Source organism: Choloepus didactylus, chromosome 7, assembly GCF_015220235.1.
Source record: "Choloepus didactylus isolate mChoDid1 chromosome 7, mChoDid1.pri, whole genome shotgun sequence".
Lineage (NCBI taxonomy): Eukaryota > Metazoa > Chordata > Mammalia > Pilosa > Megalonychidae > Choloepus > Choloepus didactylus.
This window is the reverse complement of record NC_051313.1, coordinates 114,058,002-114,066,140: the sequence shown is the minus strand read 5'-3', so window position 1 is coordinate 114,066,140 and position 8,139 is coordinate 114,058,002.

Here is an 8,139-nt window from a genome sequence, read left to right as displayed (position 1 = left end):
TCTTTGTGTCTCTCGGTCTTGTTTGCAAACAGCTTTCTCATACAATCTTAGCAACATGCCAAATCAACATGTTACCTTTCAACTGTGGGACAGCCTTAGCTTTTTTGGTGAATGTGCTCAAGGGAGGCCCTGTATTGCCCCATGGCCATTTCCCCCAATTCCCCTGCCCATATCCTGCTGTATAGGACAGTCCTCCCTCTCCAGCTCCCTCTCCGGGGTCAGGCCAGGAGGCAGGGCTCCAGGCTGGGGCAGGGAAGCAGGTGGAGAGCAGGGCCCGGAGCGAGGCGAGGATGCTGAACTATCTGGCTGGAGTCATCTGGTCCAGCCCCTTGGACTGTGTGGGTCACTGCTCTGAGGAGCTCTTTCCTAGGCCTCCAACCTCTTCAGACACTTCCACTCGTAGCTGTTGGGGTGTGAGCCGTCTTACCCCCTCTAAGGTCCTTGCACCCATAAGGTACATGCACAGAAAGCAGGTCCCTCAGACAGCACGAGGGCTGGGAAGAGGTGCTCCATGAGGGACAGGCTTAATCTTGGGGCCGCACGGGGAGAAGCTCGGATGCACAGTCCTGGGCATCCAGGTCTGAGAACCTCCCCCTCCCCGCTGCTCCATGCATGAGCTTGCATTTTCCTGAGGGGGGCATTGTCCACAGCCATCAGGAAATCAGTAAGCTCTCCCACCCCAGACAAGCAAGCAGGTATGGTTGATGAGGGGCAGTGTGGCCCAGGGGGCACTGTCAAGGGATGGGGTGTGGGATCTTCCCCTCCCCGATTCCTGGCATTGCAGAGCACTGGGGGATTTGAACCCACTGCCAGGCTGCCCTAACCTCCTTATTAAGGGCATTCCACTACCCTCCACTCTCCTTGAGGGCTGGGTCTCAGGGAAACCCTCTGCCCCCAGATTTCCAGAGACCCACCAAAGCCTGGCTAATAGGAAAGCCACTGCCCAGGGCTGCATTGCTGTTGGCTGGGGTGGGGGTAGGGGAGTCCTCCCTTTCAGCAGAGCCTCCTCCTTTGGCATAGGGGTGCTCCTTGTCAGGTGGGATCTCAGGGGGTTCTCCCTGTGACTGTAGTCCAGGGGAGTGGTGGGAGCTTGCCTGGGTCACATGAGAAACCCAGACCCCCTAACGGCCAGTTCCAGTCATTCCAGGGCCTTCTTGCTCAGTCTACCAGAGCTGGGAGGCACCGCTGAGAAGTTCCCTTTCTACAGAGAGGACAACTTAGCCCAGAGGGGAGAAGGACTTATTTAGGATCGTTCAGAAGTTAGGGCCAAAGTCCAGACGAGAGCACGTGTCTTCTGATGATCAGACTGATCATTTAGGGGGATTTACAAGCACATGTTTGAACCTGAGTGTTGTGCTTGCTCTGGTCACCAAGTGCAGTCTGTGTGGGCTTGAATGAGGGACTGGGGTCCCGTGTCCCGTGTGTCCTGCTCCCTGTCCTCCTTCAGGAGCGGCTGGTGTGCAGACCCTCTGCGTGGGAAGGCAGGTCCTCTGAAGCTGCTCTCAAGTTCCCAAGGCTCCTCTGGGGAAGTGGGTGTCTGTCCATCTGCTGGCCACCCAGGACCCAAGCTCCCTGCCCTTTAGAGGAATCTCCCAGTGTATGAATCCGGCTAGGGGCAGCCCCCACCTTCTGGAAGCCAAAGGGGTCAGAGAATTCTCCCTCCCTCACCTTGGAAGCTGGGTGTGGGCACACAGCCACCTGGGCCCATAGGCTTTTTTCTCCCAGGATTTTATTCTATTTTTTTTTTAAGTTAGCATGCAGTAAAATTGACTTAATTTTTTTGATGTACAGTTTTATTAATTTTAACCCATGTATGGATTCATGTAATCACCACCACATTCAGAATACAGTACAGTTCACCTCCCAAAAGAGCTTCCTCCTTCTTACTATGCCCTTGCCCAGGATCCTGACCTGGAGGGAGTGACATGGACAAGTGCGCAGGTGTCCACAGGTGGCCGGTGCTCAGAGGTGCCCGTGTCCCCCCTGCCCCGGTCGGGCTGTCTCTGAGCACAACTTTGGCTGCCTCCCCTGCAACCAGCCTTTTTGCTTCCTGCCACTTTTCCGAGCCTTCTTCTCCAACATTCCCATCCATTCCCAAGGAGCTACCTGATGTGTCCTCCCAGTAAATTCCTTTCGTGTTTGAGTTGGACAGAGTTTGATTCTTTTTACAGTTTGCATCCTGATGAGCTCAAGTAGGGCTGGGGACTGGGGAAGGGGACTCCTCAGGGCTGTACAGGGCAGAGGGAAACAGGGATATTTGGGGATTTCTTGGAAAGGAGAGACCCTGCCCCTTGGCTCTTCCTGGTGATGAAGACAGAGCTTGTCCCAGACCCTTCCTCTCAACACCCTCATCTCCCTCTTGCCTGGGTCTTAAGTGTCCCCACATCCAGGCCCAAGCACCAGAGACAAAACCAGCTGCCTGTCCCTTTGGCGAAGCAGAGCCCCTGCTGGGAAAATCTGGGGGAGGGGGATTATTTTCAACTTGGGGCCCTCCTGCAGGCTGGAGCAGGGGTGGTGTGGGGGTGGAGGGGGCGGGGGCGGCTGCCCAGCTCCTCCTTCCCGAGATTGGCGGGGGAAGGTTTCCATGGAAACGGCAGCTTCAGCATCTCCAGAGATTTGGGGGAAACACTGGCTCTAAAAAATCACCATCTTTGTTTCTGTGGGAAGGGCAGTGCAGCTCAGCAGAGAGGCGTGGCGCTTCAGGGGGAGAAGGTCCTGAACAGAAGAGCTGGTGGCCCCATGGGGCCACATCCCACCCCCATCAGTTCCCCAAGCCCCCTCAAACGCTTTCTCTTTCTGCATCTCCTTGTCCCCCAGAGATAGGCCGGCTTCCCCCCCTGCCACGCTGCCTCCCACCACCATGTCAGTAACCCCCTCCCCTTATCCCTCCACCTATTCCCCCTCCTCCTCCTCACGGTAGTGGGGGAACCCCTTTCCCTTGTCCTGCTTGGCTCCTCAGCGACCCCCCCCCAACACAGGCACAGGCAGCTCCCCCTCCACCCCCCCACCCCCAGTCCTCAGCTCACTGCCCCCCACTGCAGCCTCAGGGAGAGGAGACACAGGCGTGGGGACTCTTGCTGGGGAGTTAATCAAAGTGTCCGCAACTTCTCATGTTCCTGCCCCCTCCCTGGGGAGAGTCAGGAGGGGGGCGGGGACTGATCTGCCTGTGACCGATGGAGGGGCAGCATCCAACACGCCAGCCTCCAGGCAGGCAGAGACAAGAAATCAACTGGAACACTAGCTTTAAAAATGGCTTCTCCATCAGTTTTCCTCCCTGGCCAGGGCCCCCCATCTCTGCCAAGAAGCTCCCTAAATTTCTAGTGCTGCAGCAGCCCTTGCCAGCTTGTTCCTGGAGAAGGAACTCACCCCAGCCCTTCCTGCTTCCAGGTCCCAAGCCACACAAATATCCATCCACCCACCCACCCATCTGTCCATCTGTCCATCCACCCACACACCCATCCATCCATTTGACACCTACCAACTTGGTGCTTATTATGCACCAAACACCATTCTCGGTACTGGAGACACAGCTGGGGGCAAGAACGGACAAAACCCCAGACTTTGTGGAGCTTATACTTTGGAGAAACAGAGAGCAAGAGAATGAGCAAATAAGTGAAATACATTATCTGTCAAATGTGATAAAGTGCTCTGGAGAAAAACAGAGCAGGAAAAGAGAGAAAGAGTGTTTGCATTGAGGAGGAGCCAGTTTTAAACAAGATGCTCAGGGAAAGCCTCACTGAGAAGGTGGACATTTAATAATGACCTGCAGGGGGCAACAGAGTGGGCCAGGCAGATTTCTGAGGAAAGAGCCCTCCAAGCAGAAGACACAGCATGTGCAAAGGCCCTGAGGCAGGCATGTGCCTGGCCTGGGCAAGGAATAGGAAGGATGCCAGTGTGGCTGGAGTGGAGCGAGCAAAGAGGAGAGCAGTGAGGTGAGAGGTACCTGGGTGGAGGGGGTGGGACAGGTGCCATGGGCTTTGTGGGCCATTGTAAGGACATTTTCCTAGAGTAGCAGACTCTCTGCTATGCAACCATATTTTGTGCATGTTGCAGGGCTCCCGAGCTCAGGTGGGAAGGACTATAAGGCTTCACGCATGCTGATAACCCCAGGTGAGGAAGCGAGTAATTAGGACCCTGCTTAGTTCCCCATTTGGAAAGCTCAATTTGGTCCGTTGACCAAGATCCAAAGAGGCCCTGGGCTGTCCTGAGGTCACACAGCCAGGCCACCTGCCCACCACTGGTCTCTGTTCCTTCCCCGCCCCCACTGGTACCTGCAGCTTTGTGATGCCGGTGATGGGGCTGCGTCTGTATAATTACAGTGATGATTTCACAACATGCCGCTTTCCCTTCTCTTATCACCTCCCAGTGCGAAATAAACCGTTCAATAATTAATTGACAAAGATGAACTTGTTGTCGTCAGCCGGGCTGGGAGGATGAGGGGGTGGCCACAGCCTCCACAGACAAATGATGTGAGAAGTAATTGCCCTAGGAGAGGAGGCGAGAGGTATTAAGATCGTATTTGCAAGGTCCCTTCTAAGAGCCCGTGGGCACCAGGCGATGGCAAGTGCCGGGATTTATGTTGCTAATTCATCACTAATTAATGTTCCAAATTGGGCCTGACAGGAGGAGAAATAAATGCCAAGGCATCTGCAGAGATAGCGAGACAAAGGCTGGGGACTGAGAGAGGCAAAGAGGGGGAGAGACACACCACGGGGGAGCCAGGGGAGGAGAGGGACTCGGGGCAAGAGCAGAGGTCATGAGCCCGGATCCCAGCGTCAGGTTCCCAACTATGGGTGGGGTCCCACATGGGCCACTTCCCCTCTCCGGGGCTCTGTTTTGTCATCTAGAAAAGGCGGTTGGAAGATGGTTTCTGAGGTTCTTTCTAAACCTGGTCGCTGCTGTCCGTCATAAATTCAAAACAGATCCAGAATTAATTGTGTGTGAGTGTGTGTGTGTATGTATGTGTGTGTGTACACCTTGCTCCATTGTCATCGCCTTCGTCAGACTGCAGTCACTTCTCATCTGGGTTGTTGCATCTGCCACTGCCTTTGTACCCCCTCTAGTCTATTCTCCATGCAGCAGACAGCAGGAACTTTTAGGACAACTTGGTTCCTGTCTGTGCCCCATGTTGCTGCCTGTGTCTGTGCAAAACCCCTCATCCTCCCCTGAGTAAAGGCCAGGGCCGTGAGGAAGCTCCAGCTGCCTACCCCCTGCAGCTCCTGTGGCCTCTGGCCTCCGTGCTGGGTCTGGACCGTGCCAGGCCTCTCCTGCCTCAGGTCCTTTGCACTGGCTGTTCTCCTGGCCTGGAGAGTTCTCCCCCTACATGTCCACATGGCCTGCTCCTTCTGTGTGTTCAGGTCTCTCCTCAAATATCACACACACACACACACACACACACACACACACACACACACCCACACTGTGTTATCATGGTGCTTATCGCCACCTGAGGTGACACTACTCTATTTGGTTTATCGTCTGTCTGCCTGCTATGGCATGTCAGCTGTGAGCAGGGACGTTGTCTCTTTGGTTCATGGCTGAATCCCCAGCCCTGGAGGGCTGGGCACCTGGTGGGTGCTCAATGAGTATTGCTGAAAGGGTTTTCGGATTCTGGCTCAGAGAGGGATTGCAAGACGAAAGATACAGAGAAACTGAGAGAGTGGGGCTCAGAGCAGGATGGGATGGTGTGGGTGGAGGCTGTGTGGGGGCCCTGGCCTGTGTTTCGCGGAAGGGGGAGGCAAAGCCAGCACAGAGATGGAGGGCAGGACCAGGGTGGGGCCTGCTGAACCTCAGCCTGGCCCAGGCCTAACCCCAAACCTCTTCCCAACTGGTTCCTTCAGATGCAAAACCACCACAGCCCCAGAGCACTGGCACCTCCTCCTAGTTTAGGAAGGGATGATGAACCATCCAATTGCTACACAATAGGGGCCAGTTAAGTAAAATGGAATCTGTCAATAGAGTGGAAAATTAGACAGGCATTTAGCAGGCTGAGATGAGAATTCTGTCGATTTGGGGGCTGCAAATGAAATGTTGTTATGACAGCCAAGGAGGCCGCAGCCTGGGAAACACACATGGGTCAGGTGAGAAGAGGAGGGTCTGGGGGGCACCGGAGACGGACAAGGCCCTGGTTAGGAGGTCCTGTGACCTCTTCCCTTCCCCCACTCCCAGCTACATGCCACAGAATTGGAAAAGCCTTGGGCAATGGTCTGGGGTGAAGATATGATTGGCTGTAGCAGAGAGCAGTGGTCAGCCCAGGTTTGGGGTGACAGGCAGTATTGAGAAGGAGGGTGTTTTCTGAGTAGCAGTGAGCTGGGACACTGGAGCTTGACCTTCTGGGAGTGGCAGGAGTGGGAAGGAGAGACCCCCAACCTGCTCCCCCAACCACCCTGCCCAGCCCCTGTGCCCACCTCCATCCCGACTCAGAGGGTGGGAACTGGGTTCAAGCTGGGGTGCCAGGGGATCCGGGATGAGCCAAGTCTCTGAGGTTGATTTGTTGGGGGACCTTGAAGAAGTCACTTAACTTCTCAGACTGCCCATTTGCACAGCTGTGAGATGGGTTGCCCTTCACAAGTGCGGCCAGGGGAGAAAGCTTGGAAATGCAGAAGGGACAAAGTCCACACACAATGAAGGGAAATGTTTTCTGTTGTCTTTCCTCCCCCTCTCTATTTCTGAGCTTAGATCCTTGCCCCAGGAGGGGCTGAGAAAGAATCCCTTTGTGGGGAAGGGGAGTTTCCCACCCCAAACGCCAACCTCAATCTGGGGCTCATTTCCTTTGGCAACTTCCTACTTCAACTCATCAAGGGAAGGCCCTGGAAAACCTTGGAGGTCCCAGGAGCACTGAAAGGAGACAATTCTTAGTACCCTCTCCACAGTGGTGCGGGGTAGCAAGGTTTGGAACCCCCCAGCTGTACCCTCTATTAAGCACATTTTTCCTGCCGTCCCCTGCCCTTCTCCCCAGATGAGGCAAACAGCACCCAGTGGGCCCAGCCTCCACTCCTGGGTGCAAACCAAGATGGCCCTGCCTCTGTCACGCCAGCTGTGCACTTGGGCAAGCAAAAGCCCTTTGGGCCCAGCCTCCCCAGCTGCCAGTTAGGAGCCTCCCTGCCTGCCACACAGGGACCCTGGAAAATCATATGTGACAATCTGCCCAAGGGTCCTTCTAACCCGGAATGTGCCAGTCACATGGAAAGGACTCACTGGGCACAGTTATTGGATGCCTGCTGTGTACATATCCTTTTGTTCTGTCCTTTGAAAGTACGTTGAAATTTACCCAAATTAAAAGCACATATAACCCATTGGTTCTTCAATTTCCTAACTAGGAATTCATCCTACAAATAGACTTTCTGTTTTAGATTGGATTCCCTGGAAACAGAGTCTGAGGCAGAGATTTGCATGCAGGGGGCTTATTGGAGAATGTTCTTGGGAACAACACCTTTCGGGGAGTGAGGGAGGCAGGATGGGCAGAGGGAGAAGTTGCAGCAGAGGCCTCTGAGGATCCCATGGAGATCTCTGGGCTGGGACACTCCTGCAGAGGCAGGGGGGTCCATGTGGACCAGTTAGTGGAGGTCTATGCCTCAGGAAGGGGTGAGGTCCTGGATAAGAGTCAGTGGGGGGCAGTCCCTGGAGAGGTTCGAGCTGACCTGTCAGCAGCCAACACTCCCAGCAGCAAGGGATTGAGTGCCTGGTCCTCAAGACGGCCTGAGCAGGGCATGGTAACACCCACTTCCCCTGCATACATGAGAAATGACATAAGCACGAGGGTGTTCAGTGCAGCAATTTTTGTAGCAAAAGATTGGCCAACCTAATGTCCATCAATAGGGACCTGGTTGAATAAACTGTGATACATCCACAGTGGAATACTATGTAGTATAAAGAACGCAGAAGCTATTAGAGTACTGATGTGGGATCATCCCCAAGATAATCTTAAGTGACCCAAGGAAGGTGTAGAACAGTGTAAAGAGTATGCTGGCATTTATATTAAAGTGGAGGAGAATGGCATGTAAACTTGTTTTGTGTACGGATAAAATATCTCTGATAGAATTCATAGCAGTGGTTGTTTCCAGGCTTGGGAACTGGGTGGCTCGGGATCGACAGGGAGATTTTTCACTGCATACCCTTTTCTATCTTCTGAATATTGAA